At 49.3% G+C, this 21,972-nt stretch overlaps 1 protein-coding gene across 5 annotated transcripts in view; it reads right to left on the reverse strand.

Annotated features, from left to right (window-relative positions):
• The window catches only part of LOC123757626 (maltase A2), a 443,152-nt gene that overhangs the window by 86,030 nt on the left and 335,150 nt on the right, over window positions 1-21,972 (reverse strand). The gene's annotated exons all lie outside the window — the stretch shown is intronic.

The raw sequence follows: 21,972 nt of genomic DNA on the forward strand, positions 1-21,972 counted from the left end.
AAAACGGAAATTTCATGGCAAACATGTATACAATCCCCAAGTCGATCGGATAAGAATTGGATTTTATAGAAATATTTGCTCAAATGACGCTTGAGCGCGGTGTTTGGGTGCATTCAAGAGAAAAAAAGTGTGTTACGTTCAAGCGACATATACCTGCGAAAGTGATAACACTTTCATAAAGTGTTATCACAAAGTGATAAATTAATTAAACATTTTCACACACCGGGTTGTCACTGCTTTATCAGGGCAGCTTTTCCAAGAATGCGTTCACCTTTTCAAACATTCCAAACACTTCCCTGATCTCAGTGGAAGAGGCAGCATCCTCCCTTACCTCCTCATTCCCTTACTAATGGTGTAAATTGTTGATGAGGACCTGCCATACTTCCTTGTGAGATCAATCACACAGACACCACACTCATGCTTTGCTATAATTTCCTTCTTTAAATCCACAGTAATTGTGTCTTTCTTCCTCTTGACAACACTATCTTCAGCAAGCATCTTCTTTGGAGACATCGTGTGTTACAAATTGTAGTCGCAAAACCACTAAAAACTCAAATAAATCCAGAGGGATGCTTGTCGTGTGAGATACAACAACAACACTGGCGTCGGAGGCGTCCGAGAATTTGCGAGAACCTGCGAGACGCTAGGAAGCGCCATGTGGTTTCACTCGTTAATAGAGGCGAGCTCGTCAATAGAGACAAATTTGCTGCGAGTGGCTTGCTCATTACTGGAAAAACTCGTTAATAGAGCCACTCGTTAATAGAGGTTCCACTGTATAAGTATCTACATTTGTGTTCACCATAGCAAACCACTAAGCTGGTATGGTGAGTGCAGTCAATAAAAGGTGGCCACACACACTCAAAAGACAACGCCACCATCCTCCCTCCCACAGCATTACTCCTCCCTCCATGGCGCACAGTGCCAAATATCACCATAATCCTGCTATTATCAGAACCCTGGTCAGTTTTATCACAGTCAGGGGTCTTCTGTAATAATATCATCGCTACATAATAGCATGAACAAGTATATTATGGCATTTTTAGGCGATGCTGTGGTCACAAGCTGAACAGCAGTGCTGTGAGCTCATGCTGTGTGCGTCAGGCTTGGTAGCTGACTCAATAGTGAGGCCCCTAACACCCGGGAGTTTGGCCCACGATTTTTTTTTAAAATGGCGTCTGTTTACAAGAGCCCTGATGAAGGTGTGGTGAACCCCGTGTATCCGCGGGCCGTTTAAATCTTGCGTAGTACTCCAAAGCATCACATGATGCGATGCGCAATTTACTGCAAGTCGGTCAAAGCATCATATGATGCGATGCGCAATTGAAGGGTTAAAGAAAAGCAAGAGTCCATGGGAAAGGCAGCAAGAAAGGGCCGCTGGTAAGACCCAGAAGCCTTGGCAGGAGGAACAGGCTCGAAAACCTCCGTCCCCCCCAACCCGAACAGGGCAGCCCCCGAAAACCACCCGAGTCTCGGCCCCAACTAAACCCCGCCCAGACCCCGAAACCCGCAGACGGTCCGGAGCCGGAAACAGAGAGGGAAAGGGGCGAACAGCACCTAACCAAAACTGGGTGGCCTCGGGGCATCCGAGTGGGAAACCAACCTAGCATGTTGCAGCAACCTAACCTAGCATGTTGCAGCAACCTAACCTAGCATGTTGCAGCAACCTAACCTAGCTTGCAACATGGATGCCGCCTGTACTCTGAACAGTAATAACATCAGGAGAGTACTGGAGAACAAGCAGAGAAAATCTCTCGTAAGACTCCAGGTCAAGGTGTCAGTGACCCAACAGGCAGCATGACGGAGGTAAAAGTGGCGACTGTCACCCGGAGACAAGGGCACAGCAACCAACGATCCCGTACAAGATGGTTTGGAACCCGGAAGACACATCCAATGGTCCCCCGAGCCCAGACAGGGGTTTCCAGGGCCCGTAGGCTGACTGCTAGGGGAAGCCCGGGCAAGGTGTTGCTAAACCGGTTGGGGATAGTACTGAAAACCCCTGAGACGTGTACAATCATGGGGGCCTAGCAGAGGGCCGCCAAACACCACCAGTGGAACTATAGCCACACTGGGCAGACCCCCACCAAGCAATTGAAAATAAAAACAAAAGAAAAACCCCGCAAAAGTACACAGTCTCCAGAGGCAACAGGAACCTGTCGCCACTTAGGTGGCAGGCTGTGCAACACCTTGACGCCCTAACCAGCACAATACCAATCCCTACACAGGGCCAAACAAGGGCCCCAAGCCCCAGCTGGCCTCAAGGGCGAGGCAAATGCCGAGCAGCAAGAACCTCTATGGAAATGGTTCCCGAACGCCCCAGGGAAGTTAACCCTGTTACGCAAGGGCAGTACTCACAGGGCACTTAGGAAAGTCAGCCACTAAGCGCATGCAGCCCCGGCACTAATGAGGTACTCCTAGCCACCGCACAACACAACACACGGCAGTGAACGCCACACAAGGCAAACACCGCTTAGGAAACTGAGGCCAGAGAAGTGTCTATCCCGGTTGACATTAGCTTACGAACTGAAGCTTGGCAGCCGGTGCAGTAGGTCCGGGGCTCCCCCTCCCCCTCTCGGGGTGGGGAGGGCTGCGTTGATGATCGGCGCAGCAGTAAAGTGTGATGTTTGCTTGTTTCCTTGGGATTGTAGGGAGTTTCTACCTCTCTGTTCGTTTTTTTGTTTTAGTTTTTTACCATGTGGGGTTTGTTTTGTCATGCCTACCTTTCTGGGTGCCTGACCCCGGTCGATGGCAGATAAGGAAAACCCCAACCACAAAGGGGTTTTCCAGTGCCATTGCTCCCTGAAACCTCTCTGAAGGGGCAGGTTCTGGCGCTGGTCCCTGGTAAGTCTGAACTCCTTAGCTAATGTCCCGGTCTAATATAACATACATTAGCTCGATAAGCTCCAGGAAGCCGTAGGGGCTCCCCACAGAAAAATCTATTTTTTTTTCTTCTAAGATTGTTAAAATATGTTCCCTGATCATGAGATACCTGGTGGCGAGAACCCTGTTCGACCTCCAAAACCCTCCATGCACGAATATCATCCAAAGGCATACTGTCAAACACAGCCGGAAGAGTAGTATACAGAACAACCTTGATTTGGCAAACTATATGGGACTAACTTTTCCTGTTATGTATGCTGTTAGGGGCCTGACAGCTGAGTGGACAGCGGTTAGGATATGTAGTCCTCAGGTTTTAGGTTTGATCCCCAGTGGAGGCGGAAACAAATGGGCAGAGTTTCTTTCTCCCTGATGGGGCATCAGGGTGAAAGAAATGTTACCTAGCAGTAAAGAGGTACCTAGGAGTTACACAGATGCTACAGGCTGCTTCCTGGGGGTATAACAAAAAGGAGGCTTGGTCGAGGACCAGGCCGCGGGGACACTAAGCCCTGAAATCACCTCAAAATTACCTCCCAAGATAACCCCCGGTTCGTTGCGAGAGGTGACCTTTAGGTGGCGTTTGCATCAGTGTCTTTTTTTTCTTGCACACAATAAAAATGTATTATCATACTATATACTGTACCTATATATTACTACTCTCTACTAAAAAATACTGTGTTGTAGTTTTGTATACCTTATTGTAGGAGTATGTCCATCTTGAATTCTCACAGAGTTGTAACTACAGTATTTTAAATAAGTACAGTACTGTATTATGCCATTAGCACTGTATTGATTATGTAGTTCTGCTGTATGTTGAGTACTACAATACAGTTTATGAAAACTATTGTACACTAAAATTAGTGCGACTTCAGTTTTAACACTTTAACACTATGTACAGAATGTTCATCTTTGAATACCAATCACATCATCCATGGATCGATTAGTGTCTGAATGGTGGGCAGGCTTTGGCAGGTGGGCAGTTATTTTCATGGGCGGTGTGGATGGGTGGCTATTCTGGCGGGTTGGGTGGATTTGGACAGACGGATGGGTAGTTATTTAGGTGGACGGTTGGGTGGATTTGGGCAGGCGGATGGGCAGTCACTTGGGGGGGGGGCAGTGTGGGTGGGCAGTGATATTTTGCTAGTTTTGGCATATTTAATGCTTCTAACCTCTCCTCGTAGCTCTTGCCCTTCAGTTCTGGGAGCCACTTAGTAGCATGTCTTTGCACCTTTTCCAGTTTGTTGATGTGCTTCTTAAGATATGGGCACCACACAACAGCTGCATATTCTAGCTTTGGCCTAACAAAAGTCATGAACAATTTCTTTAGTATATCGCCATCCATGTATTTAAATGCAATTCTGAAGTTAGAAAGCATAGCATAGGCTCCTTGCACAATATTCTTTATGTGGTCCTCAGGTGATAGTTTTCTATCTAGAACCACTCCTAGATCTCTTTCTTTATCAGAATTCTTTAAAGATTTCTCACATAATATATAGGTTGTGTGGGGTCTATGTTCTCCTATTCCACATTCCATAACATGACATTTATTAACATTAAATTCCATTTGCCAAGTGGTGCTCCATATACTTATTTTGTCCAGGTCTTCTTGAAGGGCATGACTTGTGTGGGCAGCATGTGTGGGCAGCTATCTTTTGTGGGTGGGCAGCTATTTGGGAGGCTATTTGGGTGGGCGGCTATTCGTCAGGCGATGTGGGTTGGCAGCTATTCGGGCAGAGGTGTGTGGATTTAGGCAGGCAGATGGGTGGCTATTTGGGCGGGATTTTGGGCAGGCGAATGGGCGGCTAACACCTAAGAACTAGGTTTAACACCCTACAGTAGGACGAAGTTTAAGCCAGATCATATAACAAATTTCTATCAAATATTAGATTTAGATCATATTATATATTTTTGGGTTATATATTTAGTTTAGCAACATTATTAGGATAATAAGAACTATAAAAATACCTATTTTAGAACTGAGTTATTAATTTTATTATTTCGAGGCTGTAGGCCACTGAACTGTGGTGATGAAATTGAATGAAACACGCATGATGCTGTGTGTACACAGATTAGACACGTCCATTCGTGCTGGAGTTGTTGTGCCAATAACATAAATAATTTCTCAAATAACAGATGTCTATCATATTACAGTATATTTTTGGGTTTATTTAGTTTATAAATATAATTAAGATAATAAAACCCAGTGTTGAATGTAATGAAACACCATTTTCTGGGTGAGACCCGGAGGCTCCCTAGAGCTATATCTGCTGATGTGTATTCACCTGATGTGTACGGGCTGATGTGTACTCACCTGGTTGTGCTCACCTAGTTGTGCTTGCGGGGGTTGAGCACTGGCTCTTTGGTCCCGCCTCTCAACTGTCAATCAACTGGTGTACAGGTTCCTGAGCTTACTGGGCTCTATCATATCTACATTTGAAACTGTGTATGGAGTCTGCCTCCACCACATCACTGCCGAATGCATTCCACTTACTTAGTACTGACATTGAAAAAGTTCTTTCTAACGTTCCTGTGGCTCATTTGGGTACTCAATTTCCACCTGTGTTCCCTTGTTCGCATACCACCCATGTTAAACAGTTTATCTTTATCTACCCTGTTAATTCCTCTGGGAATTTTGTAGGTAGTGACCATGTCTCCCCTTACTCTTCTGTCTTCCAGTGTCGTGAGGTGCATTTCATGCAGCCTGTCCTCGTAATTCATGCTTCTTAGTTCTGGGACTAGCCTGGTGGCGTACCTCTGAACTTTTTCAAGCTTTGCCTTGTGCTTGACAAGGTGCTGGGGCCGTATACTCCAGAATTGGTCTCACATATGTGGTATACAAGGTTCTGAATGATTCTTTACACAGGGATGACAGGGAGCCTTCGGGTCTCACCCAGAAAATGGTGTTTCATTATATTCAACGCTGGTTTTATGGTGGGGGAGCCCCCTTCGGCTCCCCAGAGCTAACTACCCACAGAGGAAGAACGTAGGGATGTACCCGGGAGGCGGTTGTTGCTCACTCCACAACTCGAAGTCGAGACAACTGGCTGCAACCGCCAACCCAAAAGTACACAGGCCCGACTAGGCCTAGGGGCGTGCACGAGGTAACAAGCAGCCAGGACCCTGTTCGACACAAAAGCCCTGTGCCCGAATGGCAGCCCAGGACATGGTGCCAAAGATGGCAGCAAGCGCAGTGAACGTATGAACGTCATGGGCACGGGAACAGAACGCAGGCTGGCTAGCCTTAAGAACTCTGCGGATGACCTGGGACACCCGCACCTGCTAACAGGGAAGAAAGGGAAACTGGATTAACCCAAAGCGCGACCCCCCGGACACAGAGACCGAAACGCGCAAGTAACGGCGAAGAGCCGCCACCGAACACAAAACATGATGCAACCCCCGGCCCAACCAACCAAGCATCAACAACCCAGGGACCCCTCCAGAAAGCAGCAGTCCCAGTGTTCGCTAGAAAAGAAGTAAGATGGCTGCAGATGAACAAAACCATCACGAAGACCAAAAGAGCAGAAACACCAGCGCTGGAGGAGAGCATGAAGCTCCCCAACCCGACCCCCAGAGGCCAATGCCAACAGAAAAGGAGCCTTGGAGAAAAATCCTGTACCGAAGGGGCCACAACAAACCGAGGAGAAGAAAGAAAAGAGCACCCTGTCCAATGACCAGGACAGCTTAGGCGGCGCAAGAGCAGGCCGGAGGTGAAACAATGCATGAGACAGCTTGCGAAACGGCGCAGAATTAACATAAAAACTGAAAGCAAGCCGAAGTGGCTCCGCCAGAGCCGCACGATACAAGGCGACAGTATGGGGCAAGATGACGGCCCAAACCTCCACAAGAAAAGGACAAGGCCACGCCAACAACTCAGCTCAGCTACCGAAGAAGGGACAGAAGAAAGAGGAAGGACCGCCAAAAACCCCACACTGCTGCCAAGAAGCACACAGGTGGGACACCATCTGCAGGGGATGAGTCACAATAACGTGGCTGAAGTATGTTGACCAGACCACACACTAGAAAGTGAAGGGACGAGGACATTTCGGTCCATCCTGGACCATTCTCAACCCGATTGTTCATCAACGAAGCCACCCGACCACCAACAGAAGGCGAGAGACTCGTGGCAGAACTGAACCGGCTCCGCCACGGGCCAATCAAGCCTTGGAAGAGGCGGAGCCGCGGGAAGGTCTCGGGTGTGACCACAGAGCCAGTAAAGCCGGATAACTCAAGCCGGCAAAGGAGAAGGAACATCCACCGCCAACAAGCCTCGCCAACAACACAGGCTTGTGACATATCGCAAAACAAGACGAAAAGGAAAAAAGGTGCAAAGGTACGCCAACAGACCAGTACCCTGAACCAAGGAGTACGAGCTACGAGGATATGATCACCACATCGAAGATTCCCAAAGGAAGCGATAAGGTTGAGAAAGACCGACTATGGAACTCCTGGGGCACACGCACCAGGGGACACCGGTGGAATGAGAACCCAAACGAGCCAAAACGAAATGGGAAAGAAGTATAAGAAGAAGACCCCCCCTGCCCGAAACGCTTTGCGTAATAGTGGCTTTAGGCATTGTATGTACTAGCTCTATCTATAAAGCCAACAAACTTTGTAAAATCTCTTTATGTATGTACCTTTATCTAAATACAAATTATTATTATTATTATTATTATTATTATTATTATTATTATAAGTGTCTGTAGTAGACAAACGGAATGCATAAGGAAGTGATGTGGTAGAGGATGACACCACACACAGCTTCAAGCGCAGATATGAGAGAGCTCAGCAGGCCCAGGAACCTGCACATGAACAAATGACAGGTGAGAAGTGGGACTAAAAAGTCAGAGCCCAACTCCCGCAACACAACTAGGGGAGCGCAACTAGGTAAGTACCGTACAGAGAATCCAATGTATATGGAAGGTCTAAGCCAGGCACTGCAAGACGTGCAAGGAAAGTGTGACCCAGATAAGGCCATGAAAAATGGGGCCATGACCCCCCCTTGCAACCATTAACCTAGATGAACAAGTAAGGCCCCAGGAAGAAGCACGGAAGGGCCAAACAAAATTCCACAACCAATCCCCAACACACATCCACAGCATGAAAACTGCTGCAAAATGTCACCTCTGAACATTCCGACAGGAACACTTACCCCATAACATATACCCCCACCATTATACCTCGTAACCTGGTGGAGGTAGGGTCCCTATCTGGACTCAAGCATGTGCTGGACATGCAGAAAAATGGGCCTGGATGGGTATAAATAGGAGCTGCCTTGTATGGCCCAATAGGCCTGCTGCAGTCACCTATGTTCTGATGTTCATATATTCATATCCAAAAATCATTAACCAGCACCTGGCCAAAGCGAAGCCAGACCGCATAAACTCACCTGCAGAACATAGGCACGAACGCGTCATGACACAACATAGCCGAGAAGATCCCGGGAGCACTGCCAGTGGAAGAAGGCAGAGCCGCACATGCAGGAGAAGAGAGTAGAGGCGACAGAGGAGCCCCACACCCATACGCAGGGAAAACCCCGCGTCTGCCCCATAGCAGCAATCCAGAACACTCCCAGGAGCTACCGGGCACGGACTGGAAAATGGTGAAGAGCGAGAGGTGAAGCACTCGAGAGAAAAGGTTCGCAAAACACTAGCACACGTGCACACCACCTGTATCAAAATAAACAACCATGACACATGCGCAGCAGGGATGCTATACGTGGGTCGCCCAAAGTTGCGAGCTGAAGAAAGAAACCACGAATGTGACTAGAAAATAGACAAAATAGTATCGTTAACGGCCGAAACCCATATGAGAGCACACAGAGCAGCCGCCAACCGTAGTCAAAAAGAGCAGAAAAGAAACACGGCACAGTGTCCAATTTGGGCTACAAAGAGCCCAACCAGGCTACAAGGAGCTCAATCAGGCAACCCTGTGCAGCACAGGGCAGTGCACGGAGAGAAGAGACAAACACGAAAGAACGAAACAGGACAGAAAAACGAAAAGCTTGGAGAAGGACCAGCAAGCCCCAGAGAGGACCGGAAGACGATAGACGGTCCAAGAATACGGGAAGAAACAAAACCTTCCCGATCCTCCTAGACCATAAAGAAGCAAGCGTGAAGCACGAAAGCATGAAAGGCAAAGTCGCACCTGAGACCAAAAGTTCCCTCCCTGAGAAGAGGGAAACACGACTGTGAAGGCCCGTCCCAAGATGAAGGTTAGAGAAACGTACCCACTGATAGGACAGACCTGACGGATCTATGGGACGAAGAACCGATCCCCGGGGAGGAGCCGACTCCCAAAAACATGCACGGAGAGGGGTGGGGGGAAGAAAAAACCCCACTTCTCGTAACTGCAAGCCCCGCCTAAAGGGTAGAAAAACCCTGGAGGGGTCCAAACGTCAGCCCCTCACTAACCCCTGGAACCCACAAGGCAGGCCCCGGGGCCGAGCCGTTCCCTCAAAGCCCCAGTCTCACAAGAAAAAGCCTGGGCAACCGGACAAATACTAAGAAAGGGAGCCCACTGGCAGACTCATACAACATGGCTGGAGGAACAGGCTCGAATGTCCCCCGTCGCTACGCCAGAAGGGGGAAATCCCTGAGACCGCCCGAGTCTCAAGCCCAGCGAAGCCCCGCCCTGACCCCAAACCCACAAACGGTAAGGATCCGGATGCAGGGAGGAAGGAGCGGGGGACCATAACAGGGAAAGACCAGGGGGCATGGAAGGAACAAAACCGAAGCATCCAACACCCCCAAGCCCCGTCACACCAACCAAAACGAGGCGGCCCCAGGGCTCCCGGGGAGCAAACGACTGAGCACGTTGCACCACTGAAATGTAACTTGCAATGCCCGTGCTGCCTGCACCCGCATAGTCAACATAAGACAGGGTAAACGAGCCACAAAGAAGCAACAAAACTCACAGGGCTCCGGGCCGAAGGTGCCACCGACCCCACAGGCAGCAGACGGATGCAAAACAATGAGAGTCACCCTGAGACAAGGGAACAGAGCAAAGCTCGAACTCGCACAAAGCAAGAGGGGACTCTGAGGTCACATCCATCGGATCCATGCGCACCCACGAGGTTTCCCAGGGTCCTGAGCATTTACCAACAGGGACTAACGCCCAGGTAATCCCAGGCAGGGTACTGCTAACCGGCACCCAAGTCTACCAAACAACATTCTAAGAACTGAACCCCCGGGACGTGTACACTCACGGGGACCTGGCAGGGGGAACTACCGGAAGAAAGAAGAGTGCTCAGTACACAGGGGGCAAGAACCAAGGCAGACCCCCTCACCAGGTAGACAAACAAAAAGAAAAAAAAAAAACCCGCAAGAGGACAACGTACCCAGGCGGTACAGAGCCGGCGCTATGATTGGTGAAAACAAGCTGCGCAGTACCCCGCACCCCTACCAGTGCAAACTGCCCCTACCCCAAGGCAACCAAGGGAGACAGAACAGCCGAGCACACACAGGGCGACCGAAAACCAAGCAGTAAACAGCCTAGCAGGGGCAGAACCCAAGGAACTTGTGGAAGGTAGGCGCAAGCCCCAAGGGCAGTACTTACAGGGCACCTAGGGAAGGAAACCCTAGGGGCATGCAGCCCGAGTACTGGAGAATCACTCCCGGCTCAAGCACCACCTAGAAGACAGTCACCACACTCTAGGTACAGTGCTGAAACAACCACTGGGGCCAGAGCACACGACCTCAGCCTTTAGCATCAGCCTTAAAACTGACAGGTGGATAGCCGGTGTGAGGAGTCTGGGGCTCCCCCTTCACAATCCCGGGGAAGGGGGAGCTGTGCAGACAGCGGTGCAACAATGTGTGACGTCATGATTGTTTGTTCGTTTCCTTTAGGGGAGTTCTATCCACTTGTTCGGCTTTTGTAGCAATAATTTCACCAGAATAGGGGTTTGTTTTGGGATGCTTACCTTTCTGGGTGCCTGACTCGGTCAATGGAAGACATAGAATGCTTCCAACCACACGGGGGGGGTTTCTATAGGCCATTGCTCCCCTTGCCTCTCTCAGGGGGCAAGGTTCTGGCTCGTGGTCCCTGGTAGGCCCACAGAACTCCATACACATGACTGATGCCAAAGTCTGACATTTGCATATCAGCCTAGTAAGCTCCGGTGAGCCAAAGGGACTCCCCCCAGAAAACAGCCGACTTGAGAGAGGGAGGGATGCCAGGGAGCCTTCGGGTCTCACTCAAAAACCAGCGTTGAATGTAATGAAACGCCATTTTCTGGGTGAGCCCCGGAGGCTCCCTGGAGCTTATCGGGCTAATGTGTGTTATGTTAGACCGGGACATTAGCTAAGGAGTTCAGACCTACCAGGGACCAGCGCCAGAACCTGGCCCCTTCAGAGAGGTTTCAGGGAGCAATGGCCCTGGAAAACCCCATATGGTTGGGGGTTTTCCTTATCTGCCATCGACCGGGGTTAGGCACCCAGAAAGGTAGGCGTAACAAAACAAACCCCACATGGTAAGACACTACAACAAAAACCGAACAGAGAGGTAGAAAACTCCCTACAATCCCAAGGAAACAAGCAAACAAGCAAACATCACACTTTACTGCCGCGCCGATCGTCCGCGCAGCCCTCCCCACCCCGGGAGGGGGAGGGGGGAGCCCCGGACCTACCGCGCCGGCTGCCAAGCTCCAGTTCGGAAGCTAAGCTTCAACCAACGCGAAAAAACCGCCGACCGGTGGGAGGGAGGGTTTCCAGGGAGCCTCCGGGGCTCACCCAGAAAATGGCGTTTCATTACATTCAACGCTGGTTTTCTGTGGGAAGCCCCTACGGCTCCCTGGAGCTTCATACCCAAAGAGAAGGAAAAGAAAGGGCTAACCCGGGAGGTGGCCGCCACAAACTCTGCAACGCAAAGCCAAGACAACCGGTCGCAAACCTGCGACCCAAGGCAACAAGAACGCCCAAGAACAGACGCACACATGGATGGGCGGCCAAAAACCTGTGCGACCCACAATTCCCTGCGCCCGAAATGAGCCCGAGACGTCACCAACACAGCAGCAATTGCTGTAAACGTCTGAACAGCACGGGCGCAAAGACAGACCGCAGTAAGAAGGAAAACACTGCGGACGACCCGGGAGACCCGAGCCCTGAAAACAGGGAACGAAGGAACCGGATCAACCACAGCGCATCCCCAGGCACGGTACGCCGGCAACAGCAAAAAGCACAACTGGACAACACAGGACGCACCCCCCGGCCAAACCAAACAAGTACCAATACCCCAAGAACCCCTCCGGAAAGCAGCCGCCTCGACCGTCGCCAGGACAGAGAAAGGCTGCACACCAATAAAGCTACCACCAGTACCAAAGAGGAGGAAACTGAAACCGAAGGTGCTACCACAAACTGAGGGGAAGAGAAGAAGGCACCCTGAACAAGGACCAGGATGGCTCAGGCGACTCATGAGCAGGCCGGAGGGGAAACAAAACGCGAGAAGACGTAATAAACGTCATACAGTCTCCAAGACGAAGCTCGCAGGTGGGACACCGTCAACAAAGCCACCTGAACACCATAGAGATGGCGATACCTGCGTCAAAATACCAGACGCGAAGAGCCAAAGAGAAGGCCGAACCAATCACGGACAGGACCGATTCGGCCTGCTGAAAGAGGCGAAGCCTCAGGAAAAACGCCCCGGGTACGGACACCTATCAAGCAGCGTCTGAAAAGAAGGCCGGGCCGGCCACAGTGGAACCATAAGGACTGTTCTCGTGGGAATGGGCTGCAACTGAGCCAGAACCCGAAGCAACAGCTGGACCGGGAGAAGAGGTACAGGTACCCCCCACCTCGACCAGGCCTGCCGAAAGCCTCCACCGTGAAGTCCTCGCAGGTGGGAAGGGCGCCACAAAACGGGCAACGCCTAGACCACGCTGACCCGAAGACGTCCATGGCCAGGAGTCCATAAGCCCAACAGAGCCAACAAAACGAATCGGCGACGGCTGGCCAACCCACGAAGAGGAATGAACCGAGACAGCTGTCCACCAGGACGCAGGACACACCCCGGACACGAACCACACGGTTAACCAAACCCCCCTGTGGTTCCGGCAAGAACCACCAGAGAACAGTCCAAACAGAGCTGAACGGTAGAGTACCTAGTGACCCAAACCCTCTGAAGTGCAAACCAGACAGCCATGAACACCTGAACCGGGCTGTGAGCCCGACGCACAGACAGACTCCATCAACCTCGGCCGACCTGGTGAGCACAGGTCACAAAGCCCCAGCCGAGAGACGACCCGTCCGTGAACACATCGAGCGAAGGCTCGGGGAGCCGCCAAGGCACGGAACCCCGAAAACCCCAAAGAGGAAGCTGGTGACGCAGCACCAACACCAGATCCCCAGAGGAACCCAAGGAATGCAAGAGGCGGAAGTGGAGTCTCCGTAGGAACCAACCGACGCCGGAGCCAAACCCGACTCCGCGGGCAGACAAGCACGCCGAAGTGCAAACTCCCGCACAACCGCCCAAGCAACCGCTGAGCAACCCGGGACCCCCTCCTGAACAGCCAAAGGCGGGACCACAGCCACAGTAACACTTCTGGAGGGAAGACAATGAGGGGCCCAAGAGCCTGAAACAAGGCCCAGGTCCGAACCCGGGACGGAAACAGAAGGTAAAACCTCCAGATCACCAGGAAACCAAACCCAGCGATCTGGAAAGAACCATCCCCTGGCGAGCAGACAAGCGGACTGACTGGGAGCCCACTCCAGCCAGTCGTCGAGGTAGGCCAGACACCGAATCTCAGACGCAGACAGGGCACTAAGATCCGGTAAAGATGCAAAGAGTATACAAAGTGCCCTTCACAAAATAGGGAATGCAATAAAAACAGCAAACCTGAAGCCCCACCACCAAAGCATTGTATGACAATCATATGAAGACATATTATGACATATGACAATCATTATATGACAATATGACAATTATAATCAAAGCATTATATGACAGAGTGCTGGGAAGACGGGACACCACGAGAGTAGCTCTCATCCCGTAACGATACTTAGGTAAGTACACATAGGTAATTACCAACCGTGCTAGCCCCAGAAAAACTGGAGAGGAACGTGCCAAGAAGTGACCCGGAGGTCCAGGTCCACCATCCATGCACCCGGCCCTAACAGAATCCGAACAGGAGACAACAGTCCTCCGAACAGGGCAGAGGATCCAGGGCGCAGACGGAAGTAGTCCAGAAGAACCGCAGACTGGAAAAGCTCATGACTGCAAAGAGCAGACGGGAAGCCCAGAAGGATGGGGCGGATCGACCACGCCCCACGCACCCACGAAGAGGAAATGACGAAGCGCAGGGAAGAAGCCCACCCCGCCAGCTCTGAACCCCACCAAGGGGGAGAAGCCGTCCTCCGACGCCAGCAGAGGCCGGAAGACAACCCAAAGCGCCCACCAACAGCGGGACCAAGCGAGAGGCAACAGAGCAAGCTGCTCCCCCAGCGCCCAGTCAACAGAGAAGGGAACAGAACCCCTTCAGAAAGAAAAAGTACACTACCGAAGTCATGAGGAGAGACTACGGAAATGAAACCACACTTCGCTGGAAGAGGAAGTGAGGGGAGACCTGATCACCACATACAAGATACCCAAGGGAATCGACAGGGTTGAGAAGGACAAGATATGTAACACAAGGGGCACACGCACTAGGGGACACAGGTGGAAACTGAGTACCCAAAAGAGCCACAGATAGAATTAGTTTTTTTTTTTTTTTTTTTTTTTTTTTTTTTGAGTGTCAGAATGGGAACGGGAAAGCACTAAGAAGTAATGTGGCGACTCCTCACACAAGTAACGAGGCTGACCCCCATACAATGTCACATGTAGACATGACAGAGCCCAAGAGGCACAGGAACCGACACACCTGTTGACGGACGGTTGAGAGGCAGGACCAAGGAGCCAGAGCTCAACCCCCACAAGCACAACTAGGTGAGGACATATATTGTAAAAGCACAAGCCGCCGACTAGTGGCAAAGAGCACTACGCCGGCCAGGCAAAGAAGGCACAAAACTGCATCAAAAGGCCCACCTCGACAGCAAAACCACAAAGTCCCAGCACAACCACAACATGTGCCAAGACCCAAAAAGCTCAGTCTGCAAGCCAGGAAGACCCCGGAACCCCAAAAGGCAGAACCGGGTCACACGAGGAAACAAAGTCCCCTGAACCCACAAAAGGGGGCCCAAGAGGAAGAAACCTCCAGAACGAAACCAAGGAACCCAAAGGAACCCAGAATCGAACCAGGGGGAGCCCAAACCACCACATTTGCCGGCGGAGAACACCACTAAAAGGCAAAGCACAGACCCCAGCAGAACGCCCTGGGAAAACGGTCCCAACAGACCGAAAACCGAGGGGCAAGGTGTGGGAGCAAGCATACCAGCCAGGGGCACTGAGCCTAAACCCAGAGGCTCAGACCCAAAATCAACACCCAAACGTTCCCAGAGGAACAGGCAACGGCAAGAAAACACCAGAAAAACAAAGAAACGACAACAGGAGAACAAAAACCCTGCAAATTTTTTGAAAACTCACCAGAGACGCTCGCTCGCACACCCAGACGCATGTAAACAAACCGCAACGCCGCCCTGGTGGCCACGCCGGGAAACCGGCAGACGAAAATGGCCGCCAGCAGGGGCTGTGACTGACGCTTAATACACAAAAACACGCCAGCAAATGTGGGAAGCTAGCAGACTGGAAGGGCGAAAAACGACGCCCAACAGCAGAAAAACCCCTGAAGGGGCAAAACCGCCCCAGAACTGCTAGTAGGCATCCCCCACAGCCCCGGGAACCAACAACAGAGGCCCCGGGGCAGAGCCGTCCTCCAAGCCCTCCGCCCTGAAAGAAAAGCAAGAGCCCATGGGAAAGGCAACAAGAAAGGGCCGCTGGTAAGACCCAGAAGCCTTGGCAGGAGGCACAGGCTCAAACCTCCATCCCCAACCCGAACGGGGCATCCCCCGAAAACCGCCCGAGTCTCTGCCGCAACTGAACCCCGCCCCGACCCAGAAACACGCAGACGGTCCGGAGCCGGGAACATGGAGAGAAAGGGGCGAGCAGCACCTAACCAAACGGGGCGGCCACGGGGCATTCGAGTGGGAAACCAACCTAGCATGTTGCAGCAACCTAACCTAGCTTGCAACACGGATGCCGCCTGTACTCTGAACAGTAATAACATCAGGAGAGTACTGGAGAACAAGCAGAGAATCACTCGCAAGACTCCGGGTCAAGGTGTCAGTGACCCAACAGGCAGCATGACGGAGGTAAAAATGGCGACTGTCACCCGGAGACAAGGGAACAGCAACCAACGATCCCGTACAAGACGGGTTGGAACCCGGAAGACACATTCAATGGTCCCCCGAGCCCAGACAGGGGTTTCCAGGGCCCGTAGGGTAACAACTACGGGAAGCCCGGGCAAGGTGTTGCTAACCGGTTAAGAAACCCAAACATAACAAGAGGGTAGATTATAGCACTGAAAACCCCCGAGACGTGTACAAGCACGGGGGCCTAGCAGAGGGCCGCCAAACACTACCAGTGGAACTATAACCACCTTAGGCAGACCCCCACCAGGCAAGAAAATGAAAAACAAAAGAAAAACCCCGCAAAAGTACACCGTCTTCAGAGGCAACAGAAACCGGCCGCCGCTTAGGTGGCAGGCTGCGCAACACCTTGACGCCCTAACCAGCACAATACCAATCCCTACCCAGGGCCAAACAAGGGCCCCAAGCCCCAGGTGGCCCCAAGGGCGAGGCAAATGCCGAGCAGCAAGAACCTCTACGGGAATGGTTCCCGAACGCCCCAGGGAAGATAACCCTGTAACGCAAGGGCAGTACTCACAGGGCGCTTAGGGAAGTCAGCCACTAAGCACATGCAGCCCCGGCACTGATGAAGTACTCCTGGCCACCGCACACCACAACACACGGCAGTGAACGCCACACAAGGCAAACACCGCCTAGGAAACTGAGGCCAGAGAAGCGTCAATCCCGGTTGACATTAGCGAACGAACTGGAGCTTGGCAGCCGGCGCGGTAGGTCCGGGGCTCCCCCCTCCCCCTCCCGGGGTGGGGAGGGCTGCGCGGACGATCGGCGCGGCAGTAAAGTGTGATGTTTGCTTGTTTGCTTGTTTCCTTGGGATTGTAGGGAGTTTTCTACCTCTCTGTTCGGTTTTTGTTGTAGTGTCTTACCATGTGGGGTTTGTTTTGTTACGCCTACCTTTCTGGGTGCCTAACCCCGGTCGATGGCAGATAAGGAAAACCCCCAACCATATGGGGTTTTCCAGGGCCATTGCTCCCTGAAACCTCTCTGAAGGGGCCAGGTTCTGGCGCTGGTCCCTGGTAGGTCTGAACTCCTTAGCTAATGTCCCGGTCTAACATAACATACATTAGCCCGATAAGCTCCAGGGAGCCGTAGGGGCTCCCCACAGAAAATGGAGTTTCATTACATTCAACGGTGGTTTTCAGGTTTTTCTTCAACGAGGGTGAAGCGAGAGAGAGGTAAAGAGGCATGGGGAGAGCGACTGGAAGTGAGAGAGGGGGGGTAAAGAAGCATGCAGAGATTGTCGAAGTAAGAGAGGGGTAAAGAAGCACAGGGAGAGAGACAGGAAGTGAGAGAGGGTAAAAAGGCACAGGGAGAGTGACTGGAAGTGAGAGAGAGGTAAAGAGGCACAGGGAGAGAGACAGGAAGTGAGAGAGGGGTAAAGAAGCACAGGGAGAGAGACAGGAAGTGAGAGAGGGGTAAAGAAGCACAGGGAGAATGACTGGAAATGAGAGAGGGGTAAAGAAGCACAGGGAGAGAGACAGGAAGTGAGAGAGGGGTAAAGAGGTACAGGGAGAGAGACTGGAAGTGAGAGATGTGTAAAGAGGCACAGGGAGAGTAACTGGAAGTGAGAGAAGGATAAAGAGGCACAGAGAGAGTGACTGGAAGTGCAAGGTAAAGATTCACAGGGAGAGTGACTGGAAGTGAGAGAGAGGGGTTGTTATAAATAAATGTATGTTCTATGGGGAGTCTAGTATTAAATGGATGTAGGGGCAGTAGTTAGCATTAAGAGTTATCCAATATGGGAGATCTAAAAGGACCGGCTCCCAAAATAATATATCCACATTGAATATTAATTTGCTACTAGATCATGTCAGCCTAGAGGTTGATCATAGATCTCCTACACAGGAAGAATGGATACTCCTTCAACTAACTTACTTATTTATTAACCCCTTAACAACCCCCCATATACACTCACACCAAAAACAATAATAATAATAACTTTACCACCCTATCTTACGTTAAAAGCCTTGGTCCACATAAGCAGGATACAAGGTTTACACTGTGAACAAGCTAGGGTAAAGTACTACTAGTGAAGAACTTGAAGCTTGAGTCAGCTTAGGGTAGGGAGGCCACGTGGTTCCACTGGGACTCCCTTAGAATAACTAGGACTATAAACACTAGGAACACCTAATTCATACAAAGTATAATATTCTACACATTAGAACACGCCTATGCCAGACAATGAGGACACAATACGGTATACTTAACTCGGTAGTTAACCACAGAAATAGAGAGACAAGAGGTAGAGGAGGAAGTACTTTTCACCACAACGCCAACAGAGAAGAGGAAGCGTCTCCACTCTCCTCCCTCAGTTCACTCGCTGTCAGCAGACTACTCAACTAATCATACAGCATTCCTATCCCAAGTTTACTCAGGTTTACTTTACAAATGATTAGAAAGTATTAGTAAACATAGTTGGTGCCTATTTTATTATTTAATAATCAACCCCAAGCTCAGTCTTTAAATGCTCTTTGAGAAACAAGAATAGTCTTACGTCTGGCAGGGAAGATACAAACAAGTGCACCTCGCCATGCATCTCCCTACTAAAAGGTAGTTTATTTTACTCAATTTTGACCTCTGGTTTCCACTGAGGAACCCAGGGTGGTAACAGGGGTAAAGAGGCACAGGGAGAGAGACAGGAAGTGAGAGAGAGTGGTATAGAGGCACAGGGAGAGATAGGAAGTGAGAGAGAGGAGTAAAGAAGCATAGGGAGAGACAGGAAGTGAGAGAGGAGTAAAGAGGCACAGGGAGAGACAGGAAGTGAGAGAGAGTGGTATAGAAGCACAGGGAGAGACAGGAAGTGAGAGAGGAGTAAAGAAGCATAGGGAGAGACAGGAAGTGAGAGAGGAGTAAAGAGGCACAGGGAGAGACAGGAAGTGAGAGAGAGTGGTATAGAAGCACAGGGAGAGATAGGAAGTGAGAGAGAGGAGTAAAGAAGCATAGGGAGAGACAGGAAGTGAGAGAGGAGTAAAGAGGCACAGGGAGAGAGACAGGAAGTGAGAGAGAGTGGTATAGAAGCACAGGGAGAGATAGGAAGTGAGAGAGAGGAGTAAAGAAGCATAGGGAGAGACAGGAAGTGAGAGAGGAGTAAAGAAGCATAGGGAGAGACAGGAAGTGAGAGAGGAGTAAAGAAGCATAGGGAGAGACAGGAAGTGAGAGAGGAGTAAAGAGGCACAGGGAGAGACAGGAAGTGAGAGGGGTAAAAAGGTATGGGGGGGGGGGAAGATAGTGGAAGAGGGCAACAGAGAAAGAACGAGAATACAAGAGATAATATGTATTTATAAGCTAAATTAAAATACAAGTCAGGATATGGCCAAGTGTAATTTGCAATAAACACATTGTGCAGCTTTAGGCTGCACAATGAAACTGCTATAAACAATTTTATAACTGCTGCTGATAATGTCAACTGGGAGTTCGAGTTAGGTAACATAGGGGACATCAACCTAGCAGTGCAATCTTTTCTACAAACAACTCTTAGCCTTTATAACACCCACTGTCCTAGGCTTACAAAACAAGTCACAAGCAAAAGGCTTAACAATCCTTGGCTTACAAAGGGAATACTGAAATCCATTAACAAAAAACACGACCTTGAGAAGAAGTATAGGTTAGGAATTGTCTCCAAAGAATTCTCAAAGAATTACTCATTATTGCTATCTAAGATAATTAGACGAGCCAAAACTAAATACTACGAAGATAAATTTACTCAAATAAAGAGCAACATTAAACAAACTTGGAGCACAATTTCACAAATATTGGGATCAAAGAAATCTTTAAATAACAAACCGACTCTCCTGTCTAATAACGATGGTCAGCTTTCAGCCTCTGATTCTGCTATTGAGTTCAATAGGTTCTTCTCTTCTATTGGTTCATCCCTTGCAAATGATATTCCATCTTCCAGTACTGACATTAAGGACTATCTTACAGGTAACTATCCACAGTCTCTGTACCTAAAGCCTATTAACTCCACTGACGTCAATGAGATAATCCTTTCCCTTAAAACCAAGTCTGGTGCCCTTGAGGAGATACCAACTTTAATTTACAAAAAAGCCTCCAGATCTTTAGCCCCTGCTATTGCTTTGCTCTTCAACAAGTCACTTGAACTCCAAACCTTTCCAGATATTCTAAAAAAAGCGAGAGTAACGCCTGTCCACAAATGTGGTGACCCCACAGATGTTAACAACTACAGACCTATATCAATCCTGCCAAACTTGTCAAAAATTTTTGAAAAACTTATATATAAGCAGCTTTACTCATATCTAGCCAAACTCAATATACTTAGCCCTTGCCAATATGGCTTCAGACCCAAAAAAAGCACTAACGATGCACTTATTAGTATGCTTAACTCGATTCATACAGCTCTTGATAAAAAGGAGTTCCCTGTTGGGTTATTTGTGGACCTGCGTAAAGCTTTTGATACTGTCAACCACCATAACCTTCTTCTTAAATTACATCATTATGGAGTCAGAGGACACTCCCTACAATACCTCGAGTCCTACCTTACTGACAGGCTCCAATATGTTTCTGTGAATAATACAATTTCGCCCACCCTACCCATCAACATTGGTGTTCCTCAGGGCAGCATACTTGGCCCTCTCCTCTTTCTCATCTACATTAATGACCTTCCAAATGCCTCCCAACACCTCAAACCAATTCTATTTGCTGACGACACAACCTTCATTTACTCCAGTCCTGACCCTCTTGCTCTAAATGCCACAGTAAATACTGAGCTTAATAAAGTCCATCTTTGGCTAACTGCCAACAAACTCACCCTTAACATTGACAAAACTTTCTATATTCTGTTTGGCAATAAATCCTCTAGTCATATAAATCTCAAAATAAACAATACCCAAATTTGTAACAAATTAGATGGCAAATTCCTTGGCATTCTCATTGACCACAAGCTGAATTTCCAGGGACACATTCTATATATATCAAAAAAAGTTTCAAAAACTGTGGGCATTCTTTCTAAGATCAGATATTATGTACCACGCCCTGCCCTGGTGACTCTCTATTACTCCCTTATCTATCCTTATCTCAACTATGGTATTTGTGCTTGGGGTTCTACTACCCAAAATCACTTACGTCCTCTAATTACCCAACACAAAGCTGCTATTAGAACAATATCCAACTCTGGCCCCAGACATCACTCGGTACCCCTACTCAAATCTCTGAATATGTTAGATATTAAGTCACTGCACATTCTCTCATGTGTATTATACATATATAAAACGCTAAACTATAATGCCAATCCTGATCTTAAAAGCTTCATAGAAGGTTGTAACAGAACCCATGAGCACCACACCAGAAATAAATACAGTTTTGATATTCCTAGAGTACGTCTTAATCAAACTAGAAATGCTCTGCAAATCAAGGGGCCCAGAATGTGGAATGACCTTCCCAACCATGTTAAAGACTGTACCTCTCTCAACCAGTTTAAGATAAAAACTAAACACTACCTAATAAATTCCCTGTAATCTACCTCACTCCTCTATTGTCAACCCATGCCTGTTATTTTCTTTTTTTTTTTTTAATCAACACTGTTTGTCAACCTATTGTATTTGTGCTGCTTTTTAAGTCATGTTCCCCCTTTTTTTATCTTTATTTGTATTTGTTCTCAACACTTTTTATTCTTTATGCTCAATTAGTATTAAGTTCTAGATATTAATGTTTTTCTTGCCCGAAACGCATTGCGTAATAGTGGCTTTAGGCATTGTATGTACTAGCTCTATCTATATATCAATCCATTAATGTAACATCACTTGTATGTATATACCTTACCTGAATAAACATCTGAATCTGAATCTGAATC

This window comes from Procambarus clarkii, chromosome 19, assembly GCF_040958095.1.
Source record: "Procambarus clarkii isolate CNS0578487 chromosome 19, FALCON_Pclarkii_2.0, whole genome shotgun sequence".
NCBI lineage: Eukaryota > Metazoa > Arthropoda > Malacostraca > Decapoda > Cambaridae > Procambarus > Procambarus clarkii.